A 19,342-nucleotide genomic window follows, 5' to 3' on the forward strand; every position below is an offset into this window, starting at 1 on the left:
AGTTCATTTTTCCCTTACATAGTAAAGCTATTCAAGTTCACATCATTTCTGATGATCTCCAGCTGAGAAGGCACTACTTTACTGGGCGGAGTAATAATGATGACTCGCAGCCTCTCTGATCTCAGCTGGGGATTTATATTAATATACACTCTCCCTGTGTCCACCAACATTTTACAACCGAAACCAACCTCCACAGGACGTAATGTTCGTAACACCCCTCCTAAGCCATGGAGAAAAAAAAGGTAAATTCTTAACCCCTTAACTGCGTTGCCTCCAAATGTGACACCCCCGCAGTGCGCAGGAAATAAATTCTCAGGAAAAAATTCTTTTTTCTTTTTAAAGTGTCAAAAACCCTTCCCTCAGTATGGGTATGTAAAAAAAAAGTCGAAATTGTACTTACTTTGGCTGCTATGGGGTCCGGAAGTTGGGGCGTGACGTCATCATTCCCCGTGCGCCCGTGCCGTAAGCTCTCGGGGGCGGTGAGGCGCTCGGGGCGGGGCGCGCGAGTTGCCGCGAATATATTTTCGTTCATTTTTTGCGCACCTTTCCAAATACATTTTCATTGTTTTTATGTGCCAATCCAATGTATAATGAACACGTACATTATAATATCGCAGTACAACATCTGTACTGTCCGAAGACACTGTGTTACGTGCATGAAACTTGTGTACACATATGCAGCACATATTTACTATGTATCATGCTAATTTGTGTATATATATTATCTATTTACACACTATACACTGTCACACACTATATACATTCACCATCAACACATTCAGAACACCGCGTAGCAGCTGCTTCTTATGGGCCAATAGCAGCTGCCTCGTATGGGCCAATATCAGCTGCCTCGTATGGGCCAATAGCAGCTGCCCCGTATGAGCCAATAGCAGCTGCCCCGTATGGGCCAATAGCAGCTGCCCCGTATGGGCCAATAACAGCTGCCTCGTATGGGCCAATAGCAGCTGCCGCATATGGGCCAATAGCAGCTGCCTCGTATAGGCCAATATCAGCTGCCTCGTATGGGCCAAGAAAAGCTGCCTTGTATGGGCCAATATCAGCTGCCTCGTATGGGCCAATAGCAGCTGCCCCGTATGGGCCAATAGCAGCTGCCCCGTATGGGCCAATAGCAGCTGCCCCGTATGGGCCAATAGCAGCTGCCTCGTATGGGCCAATAGCAGCTGCCTCGTATGGGCCAATAGCAGCTGCCTCGTATGGGCCAATAGGAGCATTTGGCCATGAACACATTCAGAACACCTCGAGTGAGAGCAGCCACACCCAGCCAGTCTTCCTCACTCCAACATCTTACTCGCCAACATTGCTCCTCCCACCATATTGTTATAGTTCTTATTACATATGTTCTATATACCTATCTACATGTTTTATTTACCAGAACTATGCAAGTAAGCCGGTATTGTGTCCAAACCATACAGTGGCCACCATACACTGCATGAAAAATCACACAGCAGGCGACGCTACGATTACGTCACCTCCCTCACCAAAATAGCTCCTCTCAACATTCTCCTGTTGCTGTTCTTACACTATATACACACACTATATATACCCATGTATATATGTGTTGCCCATAGCGAACCACTAAGCTAGTATGGTGAGCAAAACAAGAGTGGCAGCCACACACACACAATGAGGCTACCTCAATTCTCGCCCTCCCTCCCTCATCAAAATTCCTCCTTCCACAATACTACACACAACGCTAATTATAACCACAATCCTGGTCACTAATTCCTGTAAATGAATAATTGACCACACGTTTATTTTGAAAAGGAACCTAAGAAATCATTTGAAGATTCCTAGATGAACGAAATAATGCTGTGGTGCTGTGGCTAGCGCTGTGAACATCGTGAACAGCATTGAATCACTGATATTTGAACATTGTACCCAGTCATTATCACACTCAGGCTCTAATATAACACTATCATAGCTAAATAATACAAGTTATATATATATTTTGACATTATTAGGCGATGCTGTGGTCACATGCTGAACAGCAGTGCTGTGCGCTCATGCTGCGAGCGCCAGCCTTGGCTGCTCACACACTACTGAGGCTCCCACACCCGGGAATGTGGACCACAATTTTTTTTAAAGATGGCGTCTGTTTACAAGAGCCCTGAGGAAGCTGATGTGAACCCCATGTAGCCGCGGGAGTTTTGAATGGAACGTGAAAAATACAAATACCCGGAGGCGCGTTGCGCAAACCAGACGTGAGCCTGCAGGCGCGTTGCGCAGTTTAAGGGTTAAAGGAATTTCACTTTTTTTTTCACATAAAATTAACACCTCAAACAGGTTTCATAATAATTGTAAAGAAACAGTAAATGATATATAATAAACACTAGATACACAAGAATATATACATCTCTGAGCAATAGTACAACCCTAAGTCACCCCAGGTTTTGGCAATCTAGAAAGTGCATCTGCTACTACATTTAATTTTCCTGGAATATATTTGATGACCAGATTGTACTCTTGCAGCAATAAAGACCACCTTAATATTCTCTGGTTGGAATTCTTCATGCTAGCAATAAATGTTAAGGGGTTGTGGTCAGTAAACACTTCAACAGTATTGGCTGATAAATAAATGTCAAATTTTTTAACAGCTAGTAATAATGATAAAGCCTCCTTCTCCACTGTGGAGTAATTCTGTTGACATTTAGTAAATTTTTTAGAATAGTAATGTATTGGATGATTAATACCCTCATCATCTTGCATTAGCACAGAACCAGCACCCCCAGTCCGAAGCATCTATATATAGTTTGAATGGCTTAGAGTAGTCAGGAGTAGCTAACACTGGACCAGATGACAACATTCCTTTTAGTTTAGTAAATGCATCCTGACATTCCTGAGACCATCTAAACTTTACATTTTTACATAGCAAGTTTGTCAAAGGAGCTGCAATTGCTGCAAAATTTTTACAGAACTTCCTATAATAAGCACACATTCCTAGATATCTTTGTACCTCCTTCTTGCTAGTCAACACTGGATACTCTAATATATCATTTACTTTATTTTTGAGTGGTAACACCTTCCCATTTTCCACTTCATATCCTAAGTAAGAAATACTAGCTCTAGCAAAAGTACATTTATGTAAGTTTACAGTTAAATTAGCCTCCTTTAAGCATTTTAATAGTTTAGCCAAACCTTTCATATGGTCCTCCCAATTATTGTGAAAAATTACAATATCATTCAAGTAAGCACAGACATTGTGGTATGTCTTTTAACACTAAGTTCATAAGATGCTGGAAAGTTGCTGGGGCATTTTTCAGCCCAAAAGGCATTACAGTGAACTCATACAACCCATCTGCAGTTATAAATGCACTCATCTCCCGAGCTCTTGGTGTTAAAGGAATTTGCCAGTACCCTTTTGACAAATATAGTTTGGTTACAAACTTGGCTTTACCAACACTGTCAATACAATCATCTAATCTAGGCATTGGAAAGATATCATCAACAGTCATTACATTTAGCTTACGGTAGTCAATGACCAACCTCTGAGTTCCATCCTTCTTTGGAACCAAAATACAAGGACTACTCCAACTGCTGCTGCTAGGTCTCACCAATCCATGTTGAAGCATGTAGTCGACTTCTTTCCGGATGAGATTTAACTTGGTAGGGTTGACTCTATATGGGTGTGACTTGACTGGTTGGTTGTCGGTCACCTCGATGTCGTGGTGAATAACTGTAGTCTGGGTGGGAATATCGCCAAAGATGTCTGCATGAGAAGTCAGCAACTGCTCCAAGTCCTGCTTCTGCTCTGATGACAAATGTTCCACCATTTTCTGGACATTAGCCAACCACTCCCCATTGCTAAAATAAGGTACATGAGCATTAGGTACACTATTAAAATCACATTCCCCATTATTCTCATCTACACAGGCTACACTAAGCACCTGGTTGGTATTGGTAGTTCCCTTCTGTGTTAGTTTCATCCTATTCACATGCACTACTATTTCCTTTCTCTTGAGATCAGGTGTTTGGATTACATAATTGGTGGGACTGAGTTTCTTTATCACTGTATAAGGACCTAGGAACCTATGCAACAATGTTGGTCCCTGTCGTGCCATTAGTACCACCACTTTATCACCTGCCTCAAAATGTCGTTGCTTTGTCTTTTTATCGTACTGTGCCTTCATTTTTCCTTGAGCTTCTTTAAGATGAATTAAGGCTTTAGCCCTGTTTCTGGTGGGAGCCCCGTCGGCTCCCCAGAGCTTTACCGGCTGATATGCTAATGTCAGACTTTGGCATCAGTCATGTGTATGGAGTTCTAGGGCCTACCAGGGACCACGAGCCAGAACCTGGCCCCCTCAGAGAGGCAAGGGGAGCAATGGCCTATAGAAACCCCCGTGTGGTTGGAAGCATTCTATGTCTGCCATCGACCGGGTCAAGCATCCAGAAAGGTAAGCATTCCAAAACAAACCCCTATTCTGGTGAAAATTGATACCTAAAGCCAAACTAGTGGATAGAACTCTTCAACAGAAAACAAGGAAACTAGTATGACGTCATACGTCACCGCGCCGCTGTCTGCGCAGCTCCCCCCTCCCCGGGAGGGGGAAGGGGGAGCCCCAGACCTCCCACGCCGGCTATCCACCCATCAGTTCTTCGGCTGATGCTATAGGCAATGGTTATGTGCTTCGGCTCCAGTGGTTGTTTCAGCACTGTACCTAGAGTGTGGTGTCTGTTTTCTAGGTGGTGCGTGAGCCGGGAGTGATTCTTCAGTACTCGGGCTGCATGCGCCTAGGGTTCCCTTCCCTAGGTGCCCTGTAAGTACTGCCCTTGGGGCTTGGGGCCACCTTCCACAAGTTCCTTGGGTCCTGCTTGGCCGTTTACTGCTTGGTTTTCGGCCACTCTTTGTGTGCTCGGGTGTTCTGTCTCCCTTGTTCGCCTTAGAGAAAGGGGCAGTTATTGCACTGGTGAGGCTCAGGGTACTGTGCAGCTTGTCTTTACCAATCATAGTGGCCGGCTCTGTTCCGCTTGGGTACGCTGTCCTCTTTGCGGGGTTTTCTTTTTCTTTTTGTTTATCTACCTGGTGGGGGGGTCTGCCTTCGTTCTTGCCCCTTGTGTCCCTTGTGTTCTGAGTATTTTCTGGTGGTACCCCTGCTAGGTTCCCGTGAGTGTACATGTCCCGGGGGTTCAGCTCTTAGAAAGTTGTTTGGTAGCTTTGGGTGCCGGTTAGCAGTACCCTGCCTGGGATTACCTGAGCGCGAGTCCTCTTATAGTAAACGCTCGGGACCCTGGGAAACTCCTGGGGGCGCGCGGGTCCGATGGATGTGACCCCAGAGTCCCCCCCTCGCTTCCAGCGAGTTTGAGGGTTGCTCTCACCCTTTGTCTCTGGGTGACTCTCTGTTTTGCCTCTGTCTGCTGCCTGTGGGGTCGGTGACACCTTCGACCCGGAGTCCTGCGAGTTTGGTTGCTCGTTGTGGCTCGGTTACCCAGTTGTGCTAACAAAGCGGGTGCGGGCAGCAGGGGCGTTGCACTTGAGCCTTGGTGGTGGCAACGTTCTCGTGGTTTCCTCCCCGGGAGCCCCGGAGCTGCCCCGTTGTAGTTCGTTTTGGGACTTGGGGGTGTTGGTTGCTTCGGTTCCATCCTTGCCCCTGGATCACCCTTCCTGCCTGCATCCGGTTCCTTACCGTCTGTAGGTTCGGGGCGGGGTTTTTGATGGTGTTGAGACTCGGGCAGTCTCGGGGAATTCCCCTTCCGGGGTAGTGACGGGGGCATTTGAGCCTGTTCCTCCAGCCGTGTTGTACGAGTCTGCCAGTGGGCTCCCTTCATTAGTGTTTTCACGGCTGCCCCGGTTTTCTGGTACGGCCGGGGCTTTGGGGGAACGGCTCGGCCCCGGGGCCTGTCGTGTAGGTTCCCGGGGCTGGGAAGGGGCTGACTTGGGGGGCCTTGGCCCCGTTGGACCCCGTGGGGGTTTTTATCCCCCTCTAGGCGGGGCTTGTGGTTACGCGGAGTGGGGTTTTTCCTCCCCACTCGCCGTACGTGCTGTTGGGCGTCGGCCTCTCCCCGGGCTCGGTTCCTTGGCCTTTGAGTCGGTTAGTTCCGTCCCGTGGGTGGACGTTTCCTCCCACCCCTTTTTGGGACGGTGTTTTCGTCATGTTTCCCTGTTCGATGGGGTTCTGCGTGACTTCTGATCTTGGGTGCGCCTGCGCCTTCGTGTGCCTTCGGGACTAGTGTTGGCTTCTGTGTTCTCGAGGGTACGGGAAGGTTTTTCGCTACTTCCCGCATTATTGGAACGTCTGTCGGCTCCTCGTCCTTGTCGCCCTGTTGGGCTACTTGTCGCCCTGTTGGGCTACTTGTCGCCTTGTTGGGCTGCTTGTCGCCCTGTTGGGCTGCTTGTCGCCCTGTTGGGCTGCTTGTCGCCCTGTTGGGCTGCTTGTCGCCCTGTTGGGCTGCTTGTCGCCCTGTTGGGCTGCTTGCGTTGGTCAGCCTGTGTCCTGTGATGTGCTTCTTTGTCTCGGTCTATTGCAGTTGTTCGTACCCCTTGGTTCGGGTACTGTTCTGGCGGCGACCCTTCCGCCTTCTTTGGTTTCCTAGCTTGCCCTGCCGTTTTTTTTTTGGGGGGTCTTGCGATGTCTCGCGTCGGACCCGTCGTTTCTGAACTCCTGGCGGGCTTGCATGCTTTGGGGAGTTTTTCTGTTCGGCAGACGTTCCATCTCCTTGTGCCGCCTGGGTTTCGGTGGTTGCGCCCGAGATCTTCCCGCGGCTCCGCCTTTTTCCTGGGCTCGGAGGGGCCTTGTCGGGGCTGCTTATGTTCTGCCTCGCGGTCTCGCCTCCGGTTGGTGGTCGGGTGGCTTCGTGGTAGGTGTCCCACCTGCGTGCTTCTCTTGGCGGCAGTATGGGGTATTTTGGCGGTCCTTCCTTTTCCTGTCCCTTCTTAGGTGGTTACTCTTGTTAGCTTGGTTTACTCTCGGCTTGGTTTTCTGGTGGGGGTTGGGGGCCGTCGTCTTGCCACATACTGTCGCCTCTTTTCGTGCGTCACGGGCGGAGCCGCTTCAGCTTGCTTTCGGTCTTGGTGTTGCTTCTGCACCGTTAGTCAGCTGTCTTGTGCGTCGTTTCACCTCCGGCCTGTTCGTGCACCGCTTGCACCATCCTGGTCTCTGGTCAGCGTGTTCTGTCTTCTCCTCGGTTGGTAGTGCCCCTTCGGTTCCGGTGTGTTTTTTCGTCGGCTCTTTCCTTTGGGTCTTTGCCTCTGGGGGTCGAGTTGCTGAGTTTTCTTGCTCCTTCGGTTTTAGCGTTTTGGTTGTTTGGTGGCAGCAGTCTCCATCTTTTCTGGCGCGGGGTGGGGCTGCTGCATTCTGGAGGGGTCCAGGGTTTGTTGGTGCTTCGTTGGTCGGGCCGGGGGTGTGTCGTTTGTGTTCAGTGGCGGCCCTCCGCTGTTGTTTGCGTGCCACGGCGTTTGGGTCCGGAGTGCGTTTTGCGTTGCTCCGGTTCTGTTCTTCCCAGTTCGCGGGTGATAGTGTCCCGGGTGGTCAGCCGTGTTCTTGCGGCTAAGCTGCCTGTGTTCTTCCCTCATGCCTGTGGCGTTCGTGGCTTCGCTGCTCTTGCTGCCGTCTGGGCGACGTGGCCTTGCGGTCTTTCGGGCATGGATTTTTGGTGTTCGTGCAGGGGCCTTGCTGCTCGTGGTTCTCGTGTTGTTCTCGGGATTTTCGGGGCTGTGGCGCCTTGGGTTGGCGTTTGCTGCCGGTTGTCTCGCCTCCTTGGGGGGCGCGTGGTGTCCGCCTCCTGGTTCTGTCCCTTTGACCTTCCTCTGTGGGTAGTTAGCTCCGGGGAGCCGACGGGGCTCCCCCCAGAAAACCAGCGTTGAATGTAATGAAACGCCATTTTCTGGGTGAGACCCGGAGGCTCCCCGGCAACCCTCCCTCCCTCCGGTCGGCGTTTTTCGCGTGTTTTGACATCCAGCCTCAGAAATGATGGGTGGATAGCCGGCGTGGGCGGTCTGGGGCTCCCCCTTCCCCCTCCCGGGGAGGGGGGAGCTGCGCAGACAGCGGCGCGGTGACGTATGACGTCATACTAGTTTCCTTGTTTTCTGTTGAAGAGTTCTATCCACAAGTTCGGCTTTAGGTAGCAATTTTCACCAGAATAGGGGTTTGTTTTGGAATGCTTACCTTTCTGGATGCTTGACCCGGTCGATGGCAGACATAGAATGCTTCCAACCACACGGGGGTTTCTATAGGCCATTGCTCCCCTTGCCTCTCTGAGGGGGCCAGGTTCTGGCTCGTGGTCCCCGGTAGGCCCTAGAACTCCATACACATGACTGATGCCAAAGTCTGACATTAGCATATCAGCCGGTAAAGCTCCGGGGAGCCTCCGGGTCTCACCCAGAAAATGGCGTTTCATTACATTCAACGCTGGTTTTTTATTTAACTTATCTTGTAAGTCATGAATATAGTTTACCTGCACAACACTCTTTGGATTTCCAACCAACTTATCTCTTAAGATGGTTAGTGGACTTCTCACCTCATGGCCAAAAACTATGAGTTGGGTGAACACCCCAGGGACTCTTGATAAGTATCCCTCAGTGCCATGAGCATCAGTGGAAGACCATCATCCCAGTCTCTGCCAGTTTCCATGCAACTGGTTCTCAGCATTTGCTTAAGGGTTTGGTGCATCCTTTCCAAAGCACCTTGTCTCTCAGGATGGTAAGTAGTGGATGTCTTATGGAGGATGCCAAACTCCTCACAAAACTGCTGAAAACCTTTGGAAGTGAAATTTGCCCCATTATCTCTCTGTATTACTTTTGGTAAACCAAAAATAGTACAAAATTTCATTATGTGCCTTACTACCACTTTCGTTGTAGCATTTCTCACAGGGAATGCCTCAGGAAAGCGTGTAGTCTGACACATCATGGTGATGATATACACATTACCACTCTTGGTTCTAGGCAATGGGCCTACTACATCAACAATAATATGGGTAAAAGGTTCCTCAGCCACCACAATTGGCTGTAAAGGAGCTTTTGGTATTACCTGGTTTGGTTTGCCAGTTTTTATACATACTGGACATTCATTACAATACTGGATGACATCTTTCTTTAATCCAGGCCAGGTAAAGTACTTGCTTATTTTATTATATGTTTTTGCAATACCCAGATGACCGCCTATTGGTGAATCATGGGCTACACTTAGCACTTTTTCTCTATAACCCCTCGGTAGGACTACTTGATTAACTACCTCCCAAGTGTGTGACACAGGTGAGCTCCTAGGTCTCCACTTCCGCATCAACACCTCTTTAGTGTAGTAATAAGTCATAGCCTCCGATTCTGCTTCTAGTTCAGTTACTGCCTTATTATGCAAGTCAGTCAACGTAGGATCAGTTCTTTGCTGATGAATGAAATTTGATTTTGATCTCAAGTCTGAAGAGCCAGATGTGGTAACTGGACTATACTCCCCCCTACCCCTTTTCCTAGGTGGTTTGGTGGAGGTGCTCCCCATCCTGTTCCCATCTGCTTCTTCCAACTTGGCCATAAAAGTGTCACAAAGATCCACTTCACTATTTGATTTGTTAACCTCCAATTTTGTCTCCTGACTTGCATTATTGGGAGTTTGTGATATTTGAGACTCTGATTTTGACTGGGTCACGGCACAAGCTGGGTACATTACCTTGTCCTCAGGATCTGTCCATGCCCTAATCACCTCTGGCTTAGTTAGCATTATTGGGTGGTTATCTCTTTTAACGCTATTACCAGCAAGATCATTCCCCACAATTAGATCAATGCCAGCAACTGGTAATTTAGGACTAACACCTACTAAACTTTTGCCTTTAATAAAATCACAGTCTAGGTTTACTTCTCTCAAGTGTACAGTCTGGAAATCTCCTGTGATTCCCTGTATAATTATTACCTCCCCAGTCTCTGTAGACTGTATATGTTCTAACACACTCTCTAATAATAAAGATTGGGATGCTCCTGTGTCCCTCAAAATTTTAACATCATGCCACAAACCATTTGCACACTGTAATTTCCCATTTGATATAAACTCTCCAAAATGATTTATAGCAAGTACTTTTTTCCCCATTATTTTTGTTACACCTTTGGTTTTCCTCCCATCACACACTGTGAGTGCCATAGGTCTCTTTTTTGGGTGGAGAAACCAACAACTCTTAACAACATGACCCTTCCTATGGCAGTAGGAACACTGTTTCAACTCTGGGTGAGGCTTATTACTGGTGTGATCCTCTTTGGGTTTCACATTACTCTCTTTACCACCTGGCACCTTTGAAAAAGTGTTTCCTTGACCTGCTGTTGGGTACATGTGGGGCCCAAATCTGACTGAGGAGTTTACTGCTCGACCAGATCCTTGTCTATTTGATTGAATTTTATTTTTAAAAGTTACTTTATGCATCAACTCATATTCATCTGCTAATTTAGCCAACTCATAGATATCTCTGGGTAATTTCTCTGCCAAATACAAAGCCACATTAGAAGGTATGCAAGATAAAAATTCTTCTACTAGGAGTAAATTTTTAAGATAGTCCAGATCCCTAATTTTTTCTGCATCTAACCATTTATTAAACATGTGATATTTCTCTTGTGCAAATTCTACCAAGGTTTGACTTGGGTCTCGTCTCAGTTGTCTAAACTTTTGCCTATAAGCCTCAGGAACAAGTTGATAAGCAGTAAGGATGGCTGCTTTCACCTTATCATAGTCAAAACTGTTACTCAAAGGCATAGCTGCAAATATTTTCTGTGCCTTTCCCACCAACTGACCTTGAAGAAGAGATACCCATTGTGTTTCAGGCCACTCTATACTCTGTGCCAACTTTTCAACATGTATGAAGAATTGGTCTGGGTCAGACTCACAGAATAGAGGAAACTTGACATTTTTGTGAATCTTTAACTGCCCAGGTGTTCCTAAATCGTCAACACCGGTATTTTCTGATCTAATTCCCAAATCTGCTAGCCTAATCTGTAACTCTATCTTTTTCTGAGCTAGCTCCACTTCTAACCTCTTCATAGCTAGTTCTTGAGCTTGCTCTGCCTCTATCCTCTTCTGAGCTTGCTCTGCCTCTAACTGCAACTTCTTTAGTTCCAATTCTGCCTGCCACTGCATCTGAGTCTCTACCTTTCCTGTAGTTACAACATTTGCACCACTGGTGGATGGGGACTGCTATAATATTTCCTGTGGGAGAATTTGCTCATCTACCCAGTGTATCATTATTTCTCTTAGCAGTTCCGTCTTCACCATTCCTATGTGCAATAATAGTCCATGGTGCTTGCCAACAGCCACTAGGATAGACTTTTTTGCCGCTTTCAAACCCTCAACACTAGGATTGTCGACAATTTGTTGTGCTACCAAATCCATTTTTTAGTGTGCTAAGATACAGCAGACTCCAACACAATTTTATAATTCTGCACCACCTTTCTCTTTTTAGGCTGAGAATTTTTGAAAACTGATAAGGACAGTGCTTAGTTTACTTGACTGCCCTGTCAACTGGTAAATTTTTTGCACTCGAGAACATGCACAAAAATTCTTAAAACACTTTTCATAAAGATTAATAAAACGTACATAAATAAGTAATGAAATACATATTCATATTATACCAATATTAAAAATATTCTAAATTTCTACACAAGTTAAAGTAAAAAAAAATAAGCTACACAATTTTTATATCAGGTTACATCTACAGGCTATCCACTTTTATTAGGCTTTCGATCAGGCTGCTCTATATCTAAGGTGCTCTCGGACAGGCTACCCAATTCTATAACGGGGGGGTGTGTTACTGATGTTATCAGCCATGATACATTTGTGTTGTCATAGAGACCTAGTGAGAATTTGGTGGTGGTGGTCCTTACCAGGTTGTCTAGGTTGTATGAGGAGTAAGAGAAACAGCCTAGTACACGTCACAAATTTATACGTACAAGTCACAGGATTACATTTAACAAGGCGTTTTCCTTACAACATAAGATCACTATGTATTATAACTCAAGTGGCTCTGACCACTCCACGGCTCACTGTCCCATTCCTGGTGTCATGCACCCAGCCACAAACCGCTATCATCCAACGACACATATATTTTTGCCTCTAGGAAACCTGGACTCTTATAAAACCTCTCCAACTTCTGTAATATTACTCTACCGAATCTTGCAACCCTGGATATAGACAAGGATAGGCTTATCTGACTGAACGGCCGGAGAAAACCCCTCAAATAGCAGGAACGGTCGGCAGCGATACACCTCCCCCTTCAGTCAAGATGGCATCCACCTCTCTTGCCTCATCGCCCCTTAATACTCTACTCTTTACATATGCTATCAAACACATTAATGATTTTATTTATTATATTTCCCCATGCATACTTTTTTATAGAGTTCATTTTTCCCTTACATAGTAAAGCTATTCAAGTTCACATCATTTCTGATGATCTCCAGCTGAGAAGGCACTACTTTACTGGGCGGAGTAATAATGATGACTCGCGGCGTCTCTGATCTCAGCTGGGGATTTATATTAATATACACTCTCCCTGTGTCCACCAACATTTTACAACCAAAACCAACCTCCACAGGAGGTAACGTTCGTAACAGTGCTCTCGTTTAAACTGACATTCTCCAGTCCGGTGGACTACTCGTTGCTTGAGGTCGCTCCGTTGGATGTGCTGCGTGTCAGTGCTGTGGATGTGTGTGGTGTGCAGCTGGTTGGGGACTGACGCACTGTACTTAACCTTTAACCCTTAAATGGCACATAGCTATATACCATTTGACACCCACAGGCGCATACCCAAAAAAAAAAAAAAAAAAAATTATTTTTTCTTCCTAACCTGTTAATTTGTGTTCACTGATCACGGGAAAAATAATAAAAAAATCGTAAGTGGCATATATTGCCCGCTATAGGGCGGGGAATTCTGGCAAAAAATAGGCGCTGACTCAGCATGCGTCCCAGGCGGTCTGTTGATCGCCAGCTGTCAGGCCGTAGTTGCCACAAAGAGATAATTACCTAATTATTTCAATGTCTCTGATTGATTTTTCGTAGTTTCTTTGCTGTAATATTATTCAATAGTGTGTAGTGTGATATATTTATATAATAAAATGAGTGAATCATCACTGTACAGTACTCAAAAATATGGTGTGCATATTGTTGATTCAATTATGTTCGTCAATCAGTGAACAAATACTTTGTCGGTTATTACACTATAAGCATAGGTTATATATAAGTATCTGCATGTTTTGTTCACTATAACGAACCACTAAGTAGCTATTATGAGTCCAAAAGTAACAAGGAGTGACCGCCGTGTACCTGCCAGCCACTCCCGCCCTCCCTCCAGTCATCTGACTCACCCACATTCTCCTCCCACAATAATGTTTTTGCTATAATTCACTATATACAGACGTTCTATATAAGTATCTACATGTTTTGTTCACCATAACTGTACATCTAAGCTTGTATGGTGAGTAAAGGCACAAAGACGTAGGACCTCACACAGTCAGCTGATGGCTGCCGCCCTCAAGGCCAGACGCACTAATATTTCTCCTCCAACAATACTGTGTGGTGTTATTACGCTATATACACACATTATATATAAATATCTACCTGTTTTATTCACCATACTTGTACAAATAAACTGGTATGGTGCCCAAAGACCATCGTGGTAACCAGTAAACAACACCGTCTTCTGCACGGTGGTATCGTGCAGACGACGCCACCGCCCGCACCAAAATGGCAGCTCCAAACCTTCTCTTGCTGTTTATACCCTCTATACACACGTTATATATAAGTATCTACATTTGTGTTCACCATAGCGAACCACTAAGCTGGTATGCTGAGTGCAGTCAATAAAAGGTGGCCACACAAAGTCAGAAGACATCGCCACCAGACCCCCTCCCACAGCATTACTCCTCCCTCCACGGCGCACAGCGCTAAATATCACCACAATCCTGCTATTATCAGAACCCTGGTCAGTTTTATCACAGTCAGGGGTCTTCTGTAATAATATCATCGCTACATAATAGCATGAACAAGTATATTTTGGCATTTTTAGGCGATGCTGTGATCACAAGCTGAACAGCAGTGCTGTTAGCTCATGCTGCATGCATCAGGCTTGGTTGCTCACTCAATACTGAGGCCAATAACACCCGGGAGTTTGGGCCAGGATTTTAAAAAAAATGGCGTCTGTTTACAAGAGCCCTGATGAAGGTGTGGTGAACCCCGTGTATCCGCAGGCCGTTTAAATCTTGCGTAGTAAGAGGATCTTGGGGAGCCGGTCGGCCGAGCGGACAGCACGCTGGACTTGTGATCCTGTGGTCCTGGGTTCGATCCCAGGCGCCGGCAAGAAACAATGGGCAGAGTTTCTTTCACCCTATGCCCCTGTTACCTAGCAGTAAAATAGGTACCTGGGTGTTAGTCAGCGGTCACGGGCTGCTTCCTGGGGGTGGAGGCCTGGTCAAGGACCGGGCCGCGGGGACACTAAAATGCCCCGAAATCATCTCAAGATAACCTCAAGATAGTACTCCAAAGCATCACATGATGCGATGCGCAATTTACTGCAAGTCGGTCAAAGCATCATATGATGCGATGCGCAATTGAAGGGTTAAACTGCAATTGGCATACATATACAACTGGACCTGAGGGCTCCATGAGTTAAATTTCTCAATCTTGCTTAAACACTTTCCAATTTTTTGTGCATAATCTACTAACAAATCCTGGAACTTTGTCTAAATGATCACAAATGTAATTTAAAAAAAAAGAATTGATTATAAAATTTATTATTGAAAATTTCAGATTTTCAAATCGGCTGCAAAAATATAAGAATTGCCAATTGTTCATTTGGTGTTATTATGCTCTCAGAATAGCATATGATCTTCATTTACATAGATTTAGAATATAGGTTTTCAGTTTAGTTTACTGTAAAAAAAAATTGTCAATATGGCATTTGAAATATGCACCAAATTTAGACAACAAAATTTATAACTCCAAACTTTTAGGGTTTCTGAAAAATCCATTCTAATAGCAGTGTAGAACAGACAGCTGTGTACACTATATGTCAAAATGGTGAGACTCGGTCAGAAACTGTATTTTTTAAACTAACACAGAGTTGAAACTAGTTTTAGAGATAATTGGAGTTCAAGTTATTGACAATGAATAAGGTAGTTCTAATTCATTAATTTATTTGTATGTCTTAATAAACATTGTTTGGCATTCATACTCGAATATGTGAAAGTTGTAGGTCAGTATGTGTTGGAATGAAGTCGAGAAAAAAATACCCCCCCCCTCCCCCAAAAAAAGGGATAATTATAATAATTTAGAGGATAAAGATGAATACTTTATATATGTAAAAAAACTCTAATCTAGTCCCTAATCATCAAAGAAAATAGAGTTTGAAATCTGTGAAAAAATCCGCCAACAAAATTTAAAGTCCTGAGTTCTACCAGGTGTGACTTATTTATTTGTTGACCAATTTCATTCTATCTTCACATAGTTAGGGATGGCTATGCACTCTCCAGGATGTAGAGGTTACAACAAAATCAGATAATAAATAAAGGAGACCAAACAAACAAAAAATCCCCCCCTCCCCATCATATATCATCAAATCATATATCAGATGTCGCCCTATCCCCACTGGATTTTGAAGAAGCCATAAACAGTATGCCTATGCACTCTGCACCAGGCCCGGATTCTTGGAACTCCATATTCATAAAGAACTGTAAAAAACCACTATCGCAGGCCCTCCACATTCTGTGGAGACAAAGCCTAGATACTGGCGTTATTCCTGATATACTAAAAACAGCAGAGATAGCACCACTTCATAAAGGAGGAAATAAGGCAGAGGCAAAAAATTACAGACCGATAGCACTAACATCGCACATCATAAAAATTTTTGAGAGAGTGCTAAGAAGTAAGATCACAAAATACATGGAATCACAGCATCTCCATAACCCCGGACAACATGGTTTCAGAACAGGGCGCTCTTGCCTGTCGCAGTTGCTGGACCACTATGATATGGCATTAGATGCTATGGAAGACAAACAAAACGCTGATGTAATTTACACAGATTTTGCAAAAGCTTTTGATAAATGTGACCATGGTGTTATTGCACATAAAATGCGTTCAAAAGGAATTACCGGAAAAATAGGCAGATGGATCTACAATTTCCTGACCAACAGAACCCAATGTGTAATAGTCAACAAAATAAAATCCAGCCCATCAACCGTGAAGAGCTCAGTCCCCCAGGGTACTGTGCTTGCTCCAGTACTTTTTCTCATCCTCATATCGGACATAGACAAGAACACAACCTATAGCACTGTATCATCCTTTGCAGATGACACTAGGATCTTCATGAGAGTAGGCAACATAGAGGATACGGCGAACCTCCAGTCAGATGTAGATCAGGTCTTTCTATGGGCTACAGAAAATAATATGGTGTTTAACGAAGATAAGTTCCAGCTTATGCGCTATGGAAAAAATGAAAATATAAAAACGGAAACCACATACAAAACTCAGGCAAATCATAACATAGAACGAAAAGGCAATGTAAAGGATCTGGGTGTACTCATGTCGGAAGACCTTACCTTTAAAGAACACAATAAAGTAGCCGTCACAACTGCAAGAAAAATGACAGGTTGGATAACAAGAACTTTTCACACTAGAGATGCTATACCGATGATGATACTTTTCAAAACGCTTGTGCTCTCTAGAGTGGAGTACTGCTGCACAATGACAGCACCTTTCAAAGCTGGAGAAATTGCTGACCTGGAGAGCGTGCAGAGATCCTTTACTGCTAGAATCCACTCAGTAAAACATCTAAACTATTGGGACCGACTAAAGAGCCTAAAACTGTACTCCCTTGAGCGCAGGTGGGAGAGGTACATAATAATTTACACGTGGAAAATATTAGAGGGGCTGGTCCCAAACCTGCACACAGAAATAACATCACATGAGACCAGAAGACATGGCAGGATGTGCAGAATACCCCCATTGAAAAACAGAGGTGCAACAGGTACTCTGAGAGAGAACTCTATCAACATCAGAGGCCCGAGACTGTTCAACACGCTTCCACTACACATAAGGGGCATAACTGGCCGACCCGTCACAGTGTTCAAGAGAGAACTGGATAAGCACCTCCAAAGGATACCTGATCAACCAGGCTGTGACTCATACGTCAGGCTGCGAGCAGCCGCGTCCAACAGCCTGGTTGATCAGTCTGGCAACCAGGAGGCCTGGTCGACGACCGGGCCGCGGGGACGCTAAGCCCCGGAAGCACCTCAAGGTAAGGTAAGGTCCCCCGAAAAAAAAATAATTGGGACATTGGTAAAAGTAACAGATAATAAAATTGGCAATGTATTTTTATGATGTATAACAAAATACAGCATAATAACATATTTACTCATTATTATTGGTGTTACTGTGTATTACTCGGCAATGCAATAAAGGCACCAGCTGCATATCCACTTTGTGGGCACTTCTTACTACTATTCTTCTTTGTGCATCGGACTGGTGCTTGCATCTCTTTATTACTGCATTATCCCTCAGTTCCAGTTAATAGGGGCTGTTCTCCTTATCAACAAAATGTTCTTTTTAAAAAAAATTGTCTGAAATCCATTTCTGAAAATATTGGAATGAAACTTTCACAACTCTGAAGCCAATAAGTTGGAGATTTGTTTAACATTAAATATTAATTTTCACATAATTCAAATATTTTTTCTCCTAACCCCAACTGATGCGCCTATAAAGCCCCGGCTGTAGCACCATAACCCTCAAACCGCTAGGGGCCCAAATGGAATTCACACCCACAGGCGCAACAAAAAAAAAAATCCAAAAAATTCTTTCGTATTATAGAAGTGTTCATTTTTGTTCCCTGATCACGGAAAAAATAACAAAAAAATCGTAGGTGGCATATTTTAGCCGCAATAGAATAGGGAAGTGTGGCAAAAAAGGGGCGTTGGCAGAGCCTTCGCCAGACAAGGTCTACTCCGCCCGAGCTGTCAGACGGCAGTTGCCACAAATATATTATTACCTAATTATTTCAATGTCTCTGATTTTTCTTAGTTTTTTGCAGTAATATTATTCCATACAGTGAATTGTGGTATATTTATATTATAAAATGTGTGAACCATCGCTGTACTCAAAATTATGGTGTGCATATTAGTGATTCAATTATTATGTTCATAAAACAATAAACAAATAGTTTTGGTGTTGTTACACTATATACACAGGTTATATATAAGTATTTGCATGTTTTGTACACCATAACGAACTACTAAGTCGGTCTTGAGTCAAAAAGCAACGAGGAGTGACCGCCAAACACCAGCGAGCCACTCTCTGCCACTCCCTCCCTCAACACCACCTCACTCACCCTCATTCACCTCCCACAATACTGTTTCTGTAATATATTCACTATACACAGACATTATATATACATATTTACATGTTTTGTTCACCATAACTGTATATCTAAGCTTGTATGGTGAGTAAAGGCACAAAGACGTAGCTACTCACACAGTCAGCTGATCGGCGGCCGCCCTCAAGGCCAGACGCACTAATATTTGTCCTCCAACAATATTGTTTGTGGTGTTATTACGCTATATACACACATTATATATAAGTATCTACCTGTTTTATTCACCATACCTGTACAAATAAGCTGGTATGGTGCCCAAAGACCATAGTGGCCATCAGTAAACAACATGCCAAGTCGTGCAGATGACGCTCCTCCCTCACCAAAATGGCGGCTCCCAACCTACTCCTCTCGCTGTTATCACACTATACACACGTTATATATAAGTATCTACATTTGTGTTCACCATAGCGAACCACTAAGCTGGTATGGTGAGTGCAGTCAATAAATAGTGGCCACACACAGTCAGAAAACGACGCCACAACCCTCCCTCCACAGCCTTACTCCTCCCTCCATGGAGCACAGCGCTAAATATCACCACAATCCTGCTATTATCAGAATCCTGGTCAATTTTATCACAGTCATGGGGCTTCAGTAATACTATCACTGCTAAATAATAGCAGTATCATTTATATTATGGTATTTGTAGGCGATGCTGTGGTCACAAGCTGAACAGCGGTGCTGTGAGCTAGTGCTGCGTGCGCCAGCCTTGGTGGCTTGCTCAATACTGACGCTGTAACACCCAAGAATGTTGGCCTGGATTTTTTTTCTAGGTGCCATCTGGCAACAATCGGTCGTGGCTGTACTATAGCTGCCCCTATCCCAGGCGGGGCGTTTAAATTATAGCGCTAGACACGAAATCATATATAAATGATGTGCGCGGTTTCAGTTTTGTCACCGATATCATTTATATATGATATGCGCGGTTTGAGGGTTAAGGGTTAATCTGTCTGACGCTGCGGTGTACCGAGGTGTGGTGGACTAGTTTGCAGAGCGTGTTATACTT

The 19,342-nt window shown here is 44.8% G+C and overlaps 1 protein-coding gene across 6 annotated transcripts in view; it reads left to right on the plus strand.

Moving 5' to 3' along the window:
• LOC123768066 (D-serine dehydratase) overlaps positions 1-19,342 on the plus strand; it is a 340,022-nt gene that overhangs the window by 42,372 nt on the left and 278,308 nt on the right. The gene's annotated exons all lie outside the window — the stretch shown is intronic.

The sequence above is a fragment of the Procambarus clarkii genome, chromosome 59 (assembly GCF_040958095.1).
Source record: "Procambarus clarkii isolate CNS0578487 chromosome 59, FALCON_Pclarkii_2.0, whole genome shotgun sequence".
In the NCBI taxonomy this organism is placed as follows: Eukaryota; Metazoa; Arthropoda; class Malacostraca; order Decapoda; family Cambaridae; genus Procambarus; species Procambarus clarkii.